Source organism: Euprymna scolopes, chromosome 2, assembly GCF_053919585.1.
Source record: "Euprymna scolopes isolate OS-2025 chromosome 2, ASM5391958v1, whole genome shotgun sequence".
In the NCBI taxonomy this organism is placed as follows: domain Eukaryota; kingdom Metazoa; phylum Mollusca; class Cephalopoda; order Sepiida; family Sepiolidae; genus Euprymna; species Euprymna scolopes.
Window position 1 is genome coordinate 163,437,528 of NC_136483.1, and position 19,040 is coordinate 163,456,567.

A 19,040-nucleotide genomic window follows, 5' to 3' on the forward strand; every position below is an offset into this window, starting at 1 on the left:
ACTAGAAAGACCCGTGTCTAACATTGCCCTGGGAATGATAAAATAATGATTTCAGTTTGAAAAAAAAATATTACATATAGAAAACATTTTATTTTCATTTATATTTTGATTTCTTAAAAAATATCTAATATATATATTAATACATTAAAACAGTTAAAAATGATTTCTACTTCACTGCCTAAGGATAGAAAAACTAAAGTATAGTATACTAAACTGTAACGGTAATTCTATTTGAAGAAGTAAAAATAACGAAATAATAAAAAAAATAATAAAATAATAAAAAACTAAATAAAATAAATAAATTAATTAATTAAATTAAATTAAAAAAGGTAAAATCAGAAAATATTTATATTGAGAGCAAAGTTATATGCGGCAGTATGTAAAGTGATGCCAGTTAAAATCAATTGAGCATTGCGTATGTAATCCGAAGAAAAAAATTGTTAATGTTATCGGTTGATTTCCTAGATTAAATATCTCATTATTCGAAATCTGTTAATGACTTTCTCTCTCTCTCTCTCTCTCTCTCTCTCTATATATATATATATATATAATGTGTGTGTGTATATATATATATATATATATATATATATATATATAAGTGTCCTTGTCAGTGTGTGTATGAACGATTTCTAACAAAATACTGCCAATTTTTAGTCTACAGACTTGAAACTTGATATATGGGGTATTCGGACCGACGGAACAAATCCGATTTGGTGTTTAGCCGATGAAAATAGCTGCTAAGGCGTAAAAATTAGAAAATGTGGAACTTGGCAGGCATAGGTCAACTTAAAGTGCCCTTGTACGCATGCACAAATATCGATTTATATGTTTAAGTCGGTTGATTTTGAAAGTTTTGATATCCAGCTGTCGCTAAATCAGATGATAAGGAATAACGTTGAAGCGTTGAATGTTTTAGTTTCGATTCTAGCTGATGGCACTCAAGTTATATTTTTAAAAACTTTTGAAATCACTACGATATATTGGGCACAATATAATCATTTATAGAGAACTGACTCTATAATAATACGAAATCTGCATAAATTAAGATATCATATTTAAGCCTATTTTACGACCGGGCAGTTAATGTGTAGATAAAAGTATTGGTTTGAAAACACAATGCTTCTGCTTTAGCACAAGTTTATTCCGATTTACAATGCCCCCCCAGGGGACAGAGTTAGACACCAGGGTCGTTTTTTTTTAATGTGGAGAAAAGGAACACAAATAGAAATTGTCTCAGTCGTGAAGGGTTTTTCCTCCACTGACAGAGAACAAGAAATTGAAGTGTAGATCTGAAGAACAGATACTACACTTTGATCTTGATCCGAAGGCCAAGTTCAGAAAAGGAATGAAATAATCTCAAAATCTTTACAAAAGTTTTGTATTTTTCTCACATTTTTTATATGCCAGAAAAATTATTTGGGTTTGTATTACAATACACAGATTCGAAAAAGTTGTACAAAAAAACAAACAAAAAAAACAACAACAACAAAAAAAACAACAAAAAAACAAACAAAAAGAAAGCCCAAAAAAACAAACAAACAAACAAATATATAACAAAAAAATGTTATCAAAGGCAAGATAAATTACTTTTCTATCTAACGGGATAATTTTTTTTAGTGTTTTTTTTAATGTGACTTGTTTATTCAGCTCGAAAAACATACAGTACGAGGGGCGTGCAATAAGTAATGCCTCTGACCCACTTCCAGTTGTCTGATCTAGCTGAAATTTTGCATGTGCAATGATTTATATCTCTACGAGTTATGTGGTAAATTACAGCTCTGAACTAATTGTGTTTTCTCTTTTACAGGTGTTTGAACTGAGTCGGGTGTGAAATGGAGTCTGTTGAATGTCGAGCAGTGATCCGGTTTTTGTATTTGAAAGGACGCACACCACAGGAGACTTTTGATGAAATAAAAGAAACTTATGGTGATAATACCCCATCATATGACCTTGTAAAACGCTGGCATCGTTAATTCAAACATGGCCGGAAGTCTGTGGAAACAGCCCCCCAGACCTGGTCGCCTCCCTTCTGCCATTGATGAGGCATCTGCCCGTCAACTTGAAGCTGCCATTTTGGAAGATCGGCACATTACTATTCGCCAAATAGCCCAAGATGTCAAGATTAGTACAGAGTCTGTGGAAACTATCATTCATGACCATTTGCGTATGCATAAGGTGTCTGCCAGATGGATTCCCAGTTTGCTCACACCATTCCATAAGCGAGAACGCGTTAAGTGCTCGAGGATGAATTTGGAGATGTGCCAAGAAGAGGAGTCAAAATTTTTCAAAAGACTTATTACACAGAATAAAACCTGGGTCCATCACTATGATCCAGAGATCAAAGCCCAGTTAATGCAGTGGAAGCACTTGGACTCAACACCTTCAAAGAAGGCAAGGGTGCAGCCCTTCGCTGGCAAGGTAATGCTCACAGTCTTCTGGGACCAGGACGGAGTAGTGATGAAATATTTCCTGGCAAATGGTACCACAATTACAGGAGCCTATTATGCTTCACTTTTGAGGAAATTAAGGGAAGCTATCAAAATCAAGAGGCGGAGCAAGATCAACAAATGTACCCTCCTCCTGCAGGACAACGCTCCGGTCCACAACTCGCATCTCGCCAGATCAGAAGAAAAGACTAATAACTGTGCCGAGTTTCGTTGCTCTACTTCTATGGGAAGTGGGTCAGGGGCATTACTTATTGTACGGCCCTCATATTTACCGCTGTATTGGAAAATTTAAAATGGCATCGAATCACTGCTGAACACGGTAAGTTTGGAAAAATGAGTTAAAAATAAAAAATAAAATACAAAATAGTGTTAGAAACTCGCTCAATATATGTTACCGTGACACAGGATGACATATATTCGGTGATTTTTTAACAGTATTTAAAAAAAAGAAAAAACGCAACAAAAAATAAATATTTGGGCACTTCTGCATCTGCATGTCACTGACACGAAGCGAATGTGTGTATTTTAGTTTCAAGAACTGCCGACAGAAGTCAATTATCAGTCAAAGAAAAGCGGTCGATAATTCTTTCTTTTCTAAAAGTGCGTGCAAACTGAAATTATATTTTGCTACATTTTTATACACTCTTTCTGTACAAAAATTTTTTTAAACCTCTATAAATGTTTCATGTTTTTTAAAATTATATTTTGCTACATTTTTATAAAAAACTTTACTGTAAAAAAAAAATCTAAACACAAAATGTTTCGTGTTTTTATCATATGTATTAATTTATTTTCAATTATGAATCGCTCATTGAAAAGAAAATATATTAATACATTAAAATTATATTTTTATACATTTTTTTAATACAATAAATGTTTCGATTTTCATATTTTTGTGTTATTTATTTTGTTATTATATATTTTTGCGTCATCGTAAACACTTGTTTATATTTGAGGTTCACATAATGGCCACTAGTCATCAGTTCTCTTTCCAAGAACAGGGGTAGATAACTCGTCTCTGTTACTATTATGTCACTAACATGCAGAAGTGCATATATTTGTTATCCCCCTTTTTTTGTTAAATATTTTCTTATGTTAACGGAAAACAAAACAAATCAGGTTAATTGTCCGTTTGTTTAGAATGCACACAAGTATATGCATATTTTCTGAGTTCCTTAAAACCTAATTGAATCTATACATACATTGTTTGGTAGTGTTATGCTTTTATGATTAAGTGTACATTCATCGCAGCTGTACTATAATACACAGTCAGTTAATCCCATAGGAAAAGTGGATAACTGATTAATCAACCTAATCCTTTTAAATCGCAAATATTTTAAATTAAAACCAGTTGTTCCAATTTCCTTGCCTTCCCACGAGGGCAGGGTTAGACACAAAGTCGGTTTTTGATGTGGGGAAAATCCAGCTTTCAAAAAATTGTCTCAGTCATGAAGGATTTCTTCTCCACTGATCGAAGACAGAAAAGGTGAAGTGTAGTATCAGAACAGATACTACACTTTGCTCCTAGCCAAAAAGGCCAAGTAGAAATTTACATGCTGCCCACCTCAACATGATGTGACAGAAGGTCGGGAAAGTGTGAATGTCAAGCAAGCTCTCCTAAAGGCGGGGCACTCTTGCCTAGGAAACATTGCCTGCGCAATCCCCGTCGGCATTCTCGGTTGGGGCGCCTCAGGCAGCAAGCAATAAAATTGTCCCACCCTATAATCAGATGGCAAGCCCTGGAAGGAAAAACCTGCTGAGTGATACCCAGGCGGCGTACCTCAGTCCGACAGGTACTGGGCCAGTTCCCAGCCCCGCAACTGTCGGGCTGATAGTCAAGAACCGATTCTTGGTTGGTACTTTCTACAAAAGTCTCCAAGCAAACGAAGCAGCAAGGAGACTCATTCTCGCAATTCAAAAAGGCAAAGTAAAATCAGTTTTTGCTAGAATCTTAGAAGCTTAGACATACTGTAGGGTCCAAACAGAAATAGAGGGTTTCACTAATGAGTATCAGGTCCGCTAGTAAAACTAAATGAAATATAGTTTACCTTCAAAATTAGTTAAGCCTGCATATGTACCGATCAGCATAACGCCTTCAGACTGGAAACGAGAAAGACGACCAACCATAGAATTCATTTAAGGTGTACATGTGATTTGGCCATCTTTACATAAAGTGATCCACTTATTTCTTACTCTTAGAAGAGACCGGCAAGACTAAACATAAATCTTATTACGCTGTGTTTTATGACGATAGTTGAACTATTTTTTGTGTCCGGGTATTTAGCTTCCAGCGGATGTTGCCACTAATAAAACAAAATAGAACAAAAATTATTTACGCATAAAAGTGTGCCAGAAGACTGCGAGCAACAAATAAAATAACGGACATTTTTTTTTTATTAGAGGAAAATCTGCAACAACGACTAAAGAATTGCGAGTTTGATCTTTTATTGTTTTTAATCTGTTTCTGACATTTTTATTTAAAACTTTAAAGGAATAGACGGACGACAATCCTTAGTTTGTTTTTTGTTTTTTTCATACAAAAGCCATGCCGGAAGTAGGGAAGAGTCGCACACAACGGATCAATAGACAGACAGTGTTGATCTTCATCAATCACTCTTGCTTGAGAAATAGCTGTCTCTCCCTCTCTCTTATATATATATATATATATATATATATATATATATATATATATATAAAGTGAAAATGTCTGTCTGTGTACATTTCCCTACCAAATAACTCTGTCAATTTTCGGTCTACAGACTCGAAATTGGACATAAGGAGTATTGAGATTTTGAAAAACTTTTTAATCAGGTTTCAGCCAAAACTTTTGCTGTTAAGGGGGCAAACTTGACCTATGAAAACTCTACCAAACTCCTCTGCAAATTGCTTCTCAAATATTATATCGTCGGATTAAAGTCTAATGTTAATAAATTCTTATTGAGCTGTATTCTTACAAACTCTAATTTCTGAAAAGTGTTACCAATCCTCATTGTTGTTTCATTGTCTTACTGACAAACTCGTCAACCCTTATCCTCGAGTGGCCTATGGGACTTGATAAGTGGTAACTTATTAGTACATACACAATGCATATATATATATATATATATATATATATATATATATATATAATATTCTTTAAATAAATTAGGTATTTTTAAATCCACCGCGCATGCGTTTCGAGCTTACGTTCTTATCAGTGTAGTCGCAGACTTCGTAGATGGACATTCAACCGCCAGACTACCAGGAATTAGCACGAGACGTAAGTGAATTAATGCCGATTAGGCGGTCATAGACAATAAACAGTCAGTTACTATTCAACGGCAGACGTCGAATTATGAAACTGTGTTTCATGTTGCAAAAACTTAAGTGTATCCTTAGTTAGTTTTTCTATTGCAGTTTCATAAGTCTTTCATGTTACATTTATTATGCTGAAATAAATTTATATCGTTACTTATGTCAGGCCCGGTATGACAGAGCCTTGATGCAGAGAGATACTTAGTTCGAAATGAAGTGTTCTGTTACGGCTTTAGCTACCTGGAAATGGCGTTTCAAGAGGACCATGTAATGGAGGATATTGGAGCATAAACATTTATTGTTTTTATTATTGGAATCATTTCAAGAAGAGTAATTAATTAATTAATTTATTTATTTATTTATTTATTTGCGGACTATCATCTTCATCTTCTAGTTGTTGTTTCGCAACGTTTCGCTCTATTATTCCTCTGGCTATCGTCAGGTGGTAAACCGCGACGGGAAACATTGTGAAAGAACAACTAAAAGGTAAGTATAATAGTCCGCAAATAAATAAAAATAAATATACCATTCGGTGCGGACCTGATGATGGAAGACAAGATAAGAACGAAAAAACTTGGATATATAAGACCAAAAAATTCAACCTTCGGGGCCGAGGCGCAGTGGATAGAGACGTTGAGTATTGCCTGAAGATAGCGGTTTCAATCCTACTCAAAGCCGGATGACAACAGTAATTATTGTGTATACAGTTAAGATACTCAGCATTCCTATCCCATCACGGTTTACGTTGTGAAACATCAACTAGAAGATGAGGATGTCAGTCCACAAATAAATAAATATCAACAAGCATATTTCCCAGGTTCACATAAATGTAACCTGTAACGTAGACAGGAAAAAATTGAAATTGTCAGCATGACATTCGCACGACTTCTTAAATTCAGTGTGTTTCCTATTGCCGCCAAACACTCGACTCGAGCGTCTCTCCAATTTTTTTTTTCGCGTGCAAATCAATGCATTTGTATTTTTAAACCACGCGCCCACGTGATCTTTGAAGAACATTTCATATTATATAGACCGGCACTTAAATGTCTAGAGCTTCTTATACTTAACTAGACTTAACTACCAACAACTAGTCTTCAATATACGATCAAACCGCTCACACTCGATGTACAGCCAGACACAACTAGCCCTCGTTAAACGACTAGATACAACTAGGATAGAAAAGGATTGTTAATCAAGGTGTAGCATACAAAAGACCGGATATAAAAGCAGACTTAGTTTACGGACAGTTTTTTGGTTTGGCAGTGAGTTTTGAGACAATTTACAACAGTTATTACAGACAGTCTTGGGTTTGCGACAGTTGAAGACATTTGTGAGTCTGGCACAGTAGAATGCAGGTTGTGGTTCAGAGCACATCGAGGTGAGCTGACATCCACTGCTAAACACGGCCTCAGCATAGGATTAAGATGATGTGAGCGTGTAGAGGGTCGATAGTGTCACGCCCACTCACCCAGAGTACATACTAATATTAGCAGAATGTGAAGAGTATGTGTTTTTGTGTTCTATTTATTTTATTTTATTATAATATTGAACTCGTGCGTGCCTTCTCCGCAGCCACCAATATGAGAGACGATGACACGGTCAGAAAAGAAGATGAAAGAGAATAAATCTATGTCACACAAAATTGAGATCGGCATTTGTTAGCGAGTGAGCGAGCACACGTGGACTTTATAGCACTCAGAATATGTAACTCCTAGCATTGCTCATGCGAATTTAACACAACAGAAATCTCTTCTACAACTATTAAATACTCCAAACACCAGAAGAAACGCTTTCTGCATTTCCACAACAAAAGCTAAAACTCATTCCACCTACTTTCTGACCTCTCATCCTACCAACTAATACCACACAATTCTATATTACACTAATTAAATATAGTTCTCCGATAATATAATCCAACTCTCTCATTAGTAAAATTCTATCTAAGAACAGAAAATCTTCTGCACAACTACACAATTAAGGCACAAATGGGTCTATACACCATACCATGTAGCTTTTACAATTTATACATAGGATAAACTCAATACCCTATTCCAAAAGTAATTTATGTAGATAATAGAGTCGGGAAATTTGACGATATAAAAAACGCCTTTGTTTCACATATGCTCAGACGTAATCATAAATTTAACTTCACAAGGCCACAATAATTGAATTTGCTCTGATTACCGAAGAGTGGTTTTTGTGAAATCTATGAAGGGTGGGCTTGTAGAATGAATATCAGACGAGCACCTGCCAAGAAAGTAGCAATAGAGCAGAGACAGGTTCGCAACGTATCTTCTGTGGGAAGGAAGTTGTCGGGAGGAGAAAATGGCGTCTCTTACTAAGTCTTGAAGACGGTTTAGAATTCTGTCAAGGTAGGATAAGATACTCCGAGCGGGCCCTCCCCAGATGTGGCAACAGTACTCCATTTTAGAATGTATTTGCTGTAGTACAGGATTGAGTCGGGAGTGAAATACCTTTTGAAGGGGTAGAATGATGCAAACATTTTTCCAGTTATATGGGAAACAAATTTGATGTGTCTTTTATTTTAGGTCAGGAGTGAAGGTCAAACCCAGAAGTTTGTCGAAGCAGTCAGCTTCTTCCAGACGAAAGCCATTCATATCAACTGGGGCCAAATATGCGTCAGAGCATTGGTGATGAAAAAATAGGAGCTTGGTTTTGGATGCGCTAAAATTAACCAGCCATCTATGTCTTCATTGCACCACGTGATGAAGATCGGAGACAGAACGATCATAGAAATCCTGGTCATTGCTGGCTTTGAAGTGTTGCCATTGATGGTAGTGTCATCTATATATATATATATATATTTCGACGAACGAACTCAGAATGTGATTTGGGAGATCATTAATTAAGATAAGGAAAAGAGTATAAAATAAAACCCTTAAGGTACGCCAACGTTGATACTGTAAGCTTCGGACATCTGCCCATCGACAACTTCTTGTATAAACCTATCGGAGAGAAAAGATTCGATGGTTTCGAAGACATTTCTTAATATTCTATAGCTGAACATCTTGTGAATACCAAATCAAATGTCTTTGATATGCCAAACACTATCGCTCTAGAAAGAAACCATCGACGATAGTTTCATTGATCCGAAGTGAAATTACAGTCAGTACATCAGCTGTAGAATTCGCAGGACAGAAACCGTATTGCTTGTCACTGAGTAAGTTGGTCTTGCTGAAATGGTTGACAATTTCTCTGTTCATCATGGATTCAATTTGCTCATGACACGCAGGAGACTAACTGGTCTGTACTGAGATGCAGAAGACCGACGTCCAGTATTTTTTACAAACAGATCAGACTGATGCTGTTTTCCAAGTTATATATATATATATATATATATATATATATATATATATATATATAATGTGTGTGTGTGTGTGTGTGTGTGTGTGTGTGTGTGTGTGTGTGCGTGCGTTTTGGAAAAAGAATTCAAGAAAAATGCTCGATTATAAAAAAATCAATATAAGATCTTAATATTTATTTAAAACTGTACAGAAGGTCAGAAAACCATTGGTACCGTCGGTTTCAAGCCTAACATCGGGGGGGGGGGGCAGTTAATGATAAGTAATGTCTCGTCAGTCATTCTCTATCTATATATATGCCCAAATAAATATCCAAAAAGTATTTCAAAAACACTTAAAACAAGTAAACAAAATTATTAGCTATATTCCCAGCCAATTTCACGTTTTAATGCATCATACATATAACTCCACACACAGAGAAATAAAGAAGGAACACAGCAAATGTGTTCATCAACGTTCCGTATATGGACACATACACACATAGATATACATATGCGTACAACTCCTTCATTTATCTGCACATGTGTACACACATATAAGATAAGTCTATTTTCCATATATTTAACTTTACAAAGACACTCAAATGTACAATACGAACATTATAGGGATGTGACCGTTATTTAGAAACGCGTACACGAACTGTGTTGCATTCGTTTAATAAAACTAACATATGCGCGTGTGCATACCTAACTACATTCACAATGTATCACTCAAGAATAAAGTTACTGCATATCAGATCCACTACGTAAAAATTGTTATTAGTGAAGTAAATATATCTATGTTTGGCTTACACTGGCATGCTAATATTGGCATTTCAATGCCAAATATAAAAAAAAAATACCCATGTGTATATCTGTATAATAGATCCGCTTGTTTTGTCTTTGTAGAAAAGGAAAATGACATGACTCATTTTTTTTTAAAGCATATTCACGTGATAGGTTTCAAAATAAAAGGTCAACTAGTTTAATCTGACATTCATGGCATTTGGTTTCAACATTGTCATCACTAAAACGAAAGAAAGTTATTAATAATAATAATAATAATAATAATAATAATAAAATTCGTATTATTTAGATTATTCGGACTACTGTTCTCATCTTGAGTTTCGTTCGGACAACTTTTCGGCCGATGTAACTTACGACCTTCTTCGGATGTATTTTGTCGTAATCGGGAATCTCTCTGACTCGGAAATTTGCACGGAGTGACGTACTGGATAAAGTACTTGGTAAAATTCAGTTGTAAGTTACACTCTTCCAGAGGTTAAAGGTTCAATCATCAATGCTGGTAACACTGAAAATACAATTGCGAATTAGACCTTCTACCCAGTCATGGCTGACGAAACGAGAACGTGCTAATCCCGTGGATTAAATAAAGGGTACCGTTCGAAATTCTGCGCGGATTCCTGAATTCAACAGAAAAATTTCAGAGTTTGACTAGATACACTAGAAGAAGGTCGGCGGTTACATTGTCCGAAACGTCGTTCGAATAATAATCAAGATGAGAATAGTAATCCTAATAATACAAATTATCAATCCTCATCTAAAAAATTCAGAAGCAAAACAAAGAACAATTATGTGTCTGAGGTAAAACAATATCAAAACGTCTTCATTGTTGCTAGAAATCAACAATAAAGATCGTTTTACTAACGTGCATGGCAACTATTTTCATGTGTCAAAAAAACAAAAAAAAACAAAAAAAAACAAACAATATTATGTTTCCGGATTATTTAGATAAGGATTGATACTTCGTATTAAATAATTCTTCTGATTACTGTTCTCATCTTGAGTGTTATTTTCACAACGTCTCGGTCGATGTGACCTCCGACCTTTGTCAGATATATTTTCTCGAGGTCGAGAATCTTAATTATGAATAATAGTTAAAAAAAAAAACAAAAAAAAAAACACAACAACAACATCAAAATAAGTTTAAGACTCCTAAAATTCATAATAAAATCGTCCGCAACGACCCGTGGCGTAGTGGATTCAGTACTTGTTAAACTTCTCATCTTAAGTTTTATTTTCACGGCGGTTCAATCATTTTGACACAGTAAAATTAACTTGGGAAAATTCATTAGTAAAGCTACACTCTTCTGGAGGTTGAAGATTCAATTCTCAAAATACAATCGCAAAATACTTAGGACTTTTACCCAGACGAGAACAAGGGAACACTGCTCTTTGTGGATTAAATAAATGACTCCATTCGAAAATCCGTGCAGAATCCTGAGTTCGACAAAAAGATTCTAAAATTTGACAGAAAGATTCCTGAGTTTGACAAGAGACACTCGAAGAAGGTCAGAGGTCATATCGGCCGAAACGTTGTGCGAATAACACTCAAGATGAGAACAGTAGACCAAAAGATCCAAATAATACGAATCAATAAGTAAAATTAAAAAAAAAAAAGAATGTTTTAATTATTCATGTGTTGTGGACGTAACATTATTGAACATTTTCATTTCATGTTCATGTAAAATTTATTTATTATTAGTGGAAATTCCACGGTGTTTTCTATATCAATCCATATAATCCATATGTCTACAAAAGTGAGAATGCGCGTGTGTGAGGACACTTCTCAACCTATATACACAACCAAGACTTGAAATTCGGTGCATACGGTATTCAGACAGGTGGAACATTTTTTAATCGGTTTTCATCCAGAAAAAGGGCTGCTAAGGGTTAAAAATTGAAAAATTGGTACGTGGGAGCCGTCGGATTTTTATCTGTATGCTAAGTTTCAGGAATGCGCATGCGTGGATCGTTCACATGACAGATGCATTTGTTGGATATAGAAGGGGACAAATCCAAGTAATTAGAGAAACAAAGTAAATAGGATTGAAAATAATATTTACTAGCAATTCAACCCGGCCTTGCTCGGGCCCTATGTACTATTCATAACTTTATGTGCATATGTATATATATATTAAAAAGTTTGACTTATTTCCAGGTAACCTACATCTAAAATTTCAAGTGTTTGGATCCCAAAATGGCGGAGGAGTTTGATATAGTCTGTAGAGGTCAACTTTTCAACTTTGACCGCTTGCCCTATGTCTGAATACACTTTATGTAAAATTTCAAATGTTTAGACCAAAAATTGGTTGAGTAATTTGGTAGAGATCGCAGAGGTCAATTTTTTAAAACTTTGACTCCAATTTTGACCCCTTAACATTTACTGTTTTGGGCTCAAATCACATTAAAAAGCTTGACCCATGTCCAAGTAACTTACATCTAAAATTTCAAATGTTTAGATCCCAAATTGGCGGATGAGTTTGGTAGAGTTTTCAAAAACAAAATCGTTGAACTTAACAGCCAAATGTCTGGCCAAAAATTGATTAAAAAGATTTTCACAAATCTCAATATCCCTTATCTAAAATCTCGAGTCTGTAGACTGAAAATTGACAGAGTAGTTTTGTAGGGAATTGTACAAACACACGCCCCCCCGCGCATGCGCACACACACAATTTCACTTTTATAGATATATAGATTGCTAAAGTTACCCATCGCTTTCTGTGCGGAATGATCGTGGCATGTGTCACATGTCCTGCCTTGACAAGGACAAAACTCGCTTCGAAGTCTAGTAGGTGATGTCATTCTCTTCTATTATCTGTTTTTTTTACAGAAGAGACGTTGCGAGTCTATCTTTACCATTATTTTCATGGCAGGTGTCCGACTGAGCTTTAATTTACGTTCCCTCCTCCGTAATACAACATAACACTTGTCTAGCTATAAGCACTGCCAACAATTTCCCCTACTCTATCTGTGTCTAAAAATAAACGAAAATTTCACAAGCAAAGTTTTTACCCTAGAACTGCTCGTCCGTGGCACACAATACAGTGGAACTTTTTCCCCGATGACTACAACATATTCATTTTCAATTCCAAATACGTTCTTGTTGGGCCGTCCCCTGAAAAAAAATAAAATTCTCACAAATTTTCACCACTAGCTATCAACATGGTCTCATCGACCACCTGAACCACGTTCACTTATTCCCAAGTAGCCTCCAGACCGTGATGAGAGGTGATTCCTCATGTTAAAAAAAAAAACAAAAAAAAAATCCCATGTTTAATCGCGTATGTTTAAAACCAGAAGACCGTCTTTATTAAAGGTTGTTAAAAGCAATGTTTTTTTTTTTGTTTTGCTTGGTTAATTTTCCATTGTAACGAAAAGAAAAAGAAAACTTGGCTTTGATGCCTTTAAACGGCTGAATAATATTATGCCTTAGCATACACTTTTAAAACAAGATATAGAGTTTATTTAATGGGTTAATTCTTATTTCTTACTTCACCCGTTTTGCGTGTAAGTTTTTCTGTCATTGGTAACTGCTAGGTTGAAAACGCATTTGTTCTATTATATCTACTATTACATAAAATGAACTTTATCTGTGTGTGAGATCGTTCCCTAAAACGGCTGAACATGTTTTTTTGAAATTGCACACAAATGTACTTTATATGCCTTGCAGATAGGTTTTGTATCGGGATGTCTTCGATAAGTATCGATAATCAAAAAAGTCCCATGAAAGAAGGGACAGGCGCTTTTGACTAAAGTTAACACCTTATACAGCCTAACATCACCAGTGCATTTTAAAAGTTCTATTATCGTACAAGCAGAAAGACCCGGTATATAAAATCAACAATATATTCTTTGATATGGCAGGAGTGCATTCGAAATGAATATTCTGTTTAAAGCACAATTTAACCCTGATACTTGTACGTTTTCATTTTAAACTTTAATCCAAGCCATTATATATAAATAATTTTATAAAATCAATAGTAGGTTCTCTACAGTGCGATGTAGATTACAAAGTATTGCGGACTAAGTAACTGCGGGGGAGGGGTTGAAAAAATGAGAGATTTTACCGATTTTGCTGACAATAAAATATGGGAGGCTGAAACTTTCTATTGATCCTCATTCATATCCTTAGAATTGTTTTTTGTTTGTTCAAACAATATTTTTATACGAATCTCTTTTTATTTGCAGTTACATTTTCCTCCCTCATTTGCGTAAATATTTTTGTAATACGATAGGCGATCAATAAGTAATATCCCTGGCCCACTTCTCACAGCAGTAGAGCAACAAAACTTGCCACAGTTATTAGTCTTTATTTATATAGGACCACCCGAAGTTATGCATTTTTCCCATAGTTTACTGCAGCTTTGGCGACCATTTTTATCTGTAGAATACTCAAAGTTGGTCCTCCAACCACGACATGACTTCCGAAATCTAGACTACATCATCTGGGAAACGCTTTTCTTGAGTTGTAAGCCATGTTTTGTTTCAGAACAGTTTCCGATGGTTAGTTGTTCTATACAAGTCCCGGGGGTGACTGGTTCTCAGTAGACAGTTCTTGAGTTGGAAGCTACAGTTTAATTTCAAAACATTTGCGATAGTTAGTCGTTCTATACAAGTCCTGGAGGTGACTGGTTCCCAATGCACTTTTGTCAGGCATTCAATGAAGCATCTCTGCTTCTGACGTACGTCCATGATAGGAGTTACTTTCTTAAAGTCTTACATCGTCAATATCTGCAACAGAGGGATGAAACTTTCAAGTCATGAATGTATAAGTTCAGTCATGATAACAATGCAGTTTGCCATCGTCTCGGATATATTCGGACGGAATTACTTTTGGGACTCCCTTGTGGTAGACACTAAGTCTTCAACAGCAACGTGACTTGCTTTGGATGACAAAAGTTTTTACACGTGTATGTTTGGTTGCATATGTTACTGTGAATCTGGAATCTCTGTTTTATTTCAGCCAATTCTTCAAGTCTATAAACAAGTCTAAGTTTAAAAATTATTTGGTTACTGTATGTAAAAATCAACCCTATAAAATCTATACATTGTATGAGAGTCTTTTCAAAAGTAAGGCCTTCCATTTTTTAACTCAAACCCTAAAACGCTGAACAGCTACGAAAATGGGAGTGGTACTATTAAAACGAGCTACCTTTCTGCATTCCAAATGTTATAGTTCTACCATTCTAAATGCCTCTTTTGATGCCTTGGTCGTAAAAGTCCGGAGTGCGCTTTGTTACTTACATCTCTTTCACCACTCTGAAATCGACGAATCCATCTCCTTATTGTGTCTACATCAACTGCATCGGCTTCGTAAACGTTCAGCCGGCGTCAGTGAATGTTGATCGGTTCAATTTTTTCTGTATAGAGGAATTTAAAAACGCATCTCTGCTTCTGGCGCACGTCCATGATAGGGGTTGCTTTCTCAGAGTCTCACGCCGCCAATATCTGCAACAGAGAGATAAAACTCTCACGACATGAATGCATAAGTTCAGTAATCATAACAATGCCATTTGAAATTCCCAATTATTCGAAAAAAAAAATAGGAGTCATTACTTTTGGAAATCCCTCGTATATATTCTTTTCATTTTTCTTTGATTGGTAACGATTGAAAAAAAATGTAATGAATAGGAAACCATAAAATTTCATTACTTACGTAATTAGTCCCGGGTATTGACAATAGAAACCAGGGTCATTCTCAGAAATGGCCGAATCAGTTTACGATTAAAAATTACCTTATTTTCTTTTATTTTTCTGAGGAATTTTTTTCAACTATAAAGTTCTTAAAAACGATAACCTTAAGCCTAAATCTTTTTAAATGTGGTCTACTGTTTTATATTTTTTTTTACATGGCTTTCAAATCGTAAACTGCTTCGGGAATTTTCGTTCATACTCGGAATAGACTTCGTAAGTTATGCAATTTTCTGAGTGTCCAGTCATAATAAATACCAAAAATGTTTAAATTATATTAAAAAAAAAAAAAGAAAAGAAAAAAAAAGCTGTTGCAAACGCAAATGGTGACGCAAATTATTTTTAAGCAAATGCAATTTGACAATTTGTGACGTATTTTGTAGGGATGGGACGATTCCAATATTTTTTCCGATCTCGATACAATTACCGATTCCGACACCGATTCTTTATAAATATCTAAATATTTATCTATAAAATTTGTTATTCTTCACGATTACCGTAAAAACACATGTTAACTGTGCAGATATTTACTCAAACGTAAAGATTAACTTGTGATGGCTAATCTATCGATTTTAGTTTTACTAATCTTTTAAAATCAATAGATATTCATTATTTTAGTACTACTATCAGCAGTAGAAGATTATTCTTTAAACAAAATCAAATTAAAAAGTTAATTAAAAGAATCGTTTTTGGCATCGGAAAATAGGCACAAATTTTTCCGATTCCGATATCCTAAAAAGTTCCGATTTTTTCGATTCCCGATTCTGATTTCGGTAATCGTCCCAACACTAGTATTTTGGGTTAAAAATTAATACAAGTTATAAGCATTTTAAGATCCGTAATTATTGGTTGTGGGCAAAATAATAAGGCGTCAGACATCTTTCTATGTTCATAGAAATCGCTCCAGGCAAAGCATAAAGCCATTTGACGTAAGGAGAAAACAAGAACGAAAGATGATTATCACAAAGCCAAGAGATTCATTTTGGCATTAATCTTGAAAAGACCAATGCTATAGGTTGAAAGAAAACGGTCATTAGTTTCCATCCAAATTCATAAACAATCCCTATTAGTAATCAAATTTAGTTCACACAGTTTCACAAAATTACAATTCTTGGAAAGAAGCTACTGGAATAGAAGGCTGTATTAGAATGAGGTATGAAAATAGCAAATTGGAGACCAATAGATCAACGAGTCAAACGAGCTTGAACAAAGGAAGCTGGGAATAGACGAGACAATTTTGAAAATCACATGCCATGATAGTATTTATAGAAAAGATTGAAACTTACAATATCATACCTGAGAGCGATGGAGGGAGAGAGAGAGGGGGTAGTAAAGAGACGGAGGAAGGAGCAGAGATTGATAAGTAAAATTATATCGGACTTCGGTACTCATGCACTTATTGATCCGTGCTGAAATAATAACGTTATTATTTAAAAAGCCATTCTTAAAATGGGGAGGGAAGGGTGTTTTGTACCAATTCTGTACTTTAACCTTACAATTGAATAAAAAAACAACCCATAAAACTTTAATTAAACTTGGATACGATTTAAAAAAATAGCGCGGATCAGTAAGTGCATTAGCACCAATATTTTAACTCAAATACGTCACAAATAAGTATGTAGGCAAGAATAAACCGTTTTTGTCTAATTTTCCATCTGTATTTTTTTGTATAATAATTTCAACCGCTAATAGTAAAATTTACTAATAACAAAAGAAATTGTTCGTACTTACGAGAAGTATTCAATTCGCCATTATAATTTTTTTTTAAATATTCTCCAGATTTGATTTCTTGAAAGTTTGGAATTGTTACTGGCTTCTTCTGTATGTCACAGTAATTTCGCCATTTTTTTTTTTTTTGGAACGTTTGTGTCTTCCTCTCTGTGCGTTTATTCAATAAAGAAAAGAAAGAAAAACAACCGTCCGCTGAAATTTTATCTACGTTTTATAACGAACAAATATAGTCCACCTTCAGTCGGCATGATTTAGGGAAATCAGTAGATTCAAAATGGACTGTCTCTTGTCGGGCCGGCCTAAAATAATGTCTCTAACAGATTGTTACTTGATCTGATTACTCGTAAAGGTAAAAACAAAACAAAACAAAAATAAATAAAAATAAAAATAAAAAATTCGTCTCGGCGGAAAAAAAAACACGAAGATATGCTGGGGAAGAAGTATGAGAAGTAAAAAAAAAAAGAAAAAAAAAGATAGATACTGCTCCACTTTCAACCTGTGTAAACCATACAAGCACCTATGTATGAACTTTCTGATTTTTAAAGTTACAGATGGCTCAAATAATCTATACATTTTCTCCATCACTCCTGAAAGCTCTCCCACTCTCATCAATGCTGATGCCCCTAGAAGAAAATAATTGGAAATATATAATTTGATAATCCAAATTACATAGTTCGTATTTTATGAGTCATCGCTTATCAAGGGCAAAGCCACTCAAGGCCGAAGCTCGGCTAAAGGTGCTTTGGTGAAATAGAAGGGCGTCTGTTTTGGGATACGAGGGCCTTTGCAAACAAAGACGTTCAGTCATCTCTTGCAATGCAGAGGAAGGAAATCAACGTTGCATTGGGGTATATGAAACTGTTCGCATGACTATTTACCTTGACGACTATGAAACCGCTGGTCTCTGTTGATTTCGGTGTCGGATATCCTGAAACGAAGCACCTCGAGAAAAAGCAGACGATTTCGACATAGTCTTATTTTGCACTGCATTTGAGTTCATATAACACAATACTGAGGGGCTGCTTCTCAGATGTCTAAAACATGGTCGTTTTTAAGTCACATACAAACAAATTCTTGTTGAGCTGTCCTTTTAAATAATCAAATTTTACCAAATTTCCACCATTGTATATCATCACGATGGTATCACATCGACCACTTGACATTCATGGATCATGATCCTCGAGTGGCCTTCAGGCCTTGATAAGCCGTGACTTCTCCTTTAAAAAGAATAAATGAAAATACCAAAATTAATTTCGTAAATAAGTTATTTTTGGAAATTGGAATTTTTTAAAAAGTTCGTTTACAAAATAATTTGGTAATTTACACTAATCTATTTAAAAACAAGCAATGAACAACTAACAATGTGTAATGAATGTGGAAGCGAAAAACATACACACACACAAGCACAAACATATACATACACACAAACACGTACACACAGACAAAATTGAAGCCACATAATTTAATTAGATATATTTTTGAACTATCTTTTAATCATTTTTTAAATCTATATCGATAAATATAGGAAAATGTCTCCACTCTAACAGTTTTCTTAGTAGGATAAGTATTTTCAGAAAACAAAAAAACAAAACAAAATGTACCGAGATAAAATGTACTTGTACAACTAACATAGACGAAGAAAAAAAAAAAACGAAAATATAGGCTAATCTGAATCAAATATTGATCTGTCAGATGGATTGCTATTTAAAAATTTGACACGATAAATCTTAAGAGAATCGCTCCAGAAATAATGCCTTCTATTTTTAACTTAA

General features: G+C 34.9%; 1 long non-coding RNA gene across 7 annotated transcripts in view; it reads right to left on the bottom strand.

The window, feature by feature from the left end:
* The window catches only part of LOC145298354 (uncharacterized), an 81,155-nt gene that overhangs the window by 19,170 nt on the left and 42,945 nt on the right, over positions 1-19,040 (bottom strand). For 4 of the 7 annotated variants that reach the window (XR_013870656.1, XR_013870650.1, XR_013870668.1 and 1 more), the window contains exon 1: positions 4,496-5,091. The exons of 1 other annotated variant lie outside the window; for it this stretch is intronic. This is a non-coding gene — a long non-coding RNA (uncharacterized LOC145298354). Of the gene's footprint in view, positions 1-4,495; positions 5,092-17,268; positions 17,696-19,040 lie in introns of those variants that run through there. 2 more of the 7 variants (XR_013870674.1, XR_013870681.1) reach the window with 1 other exon arrangement.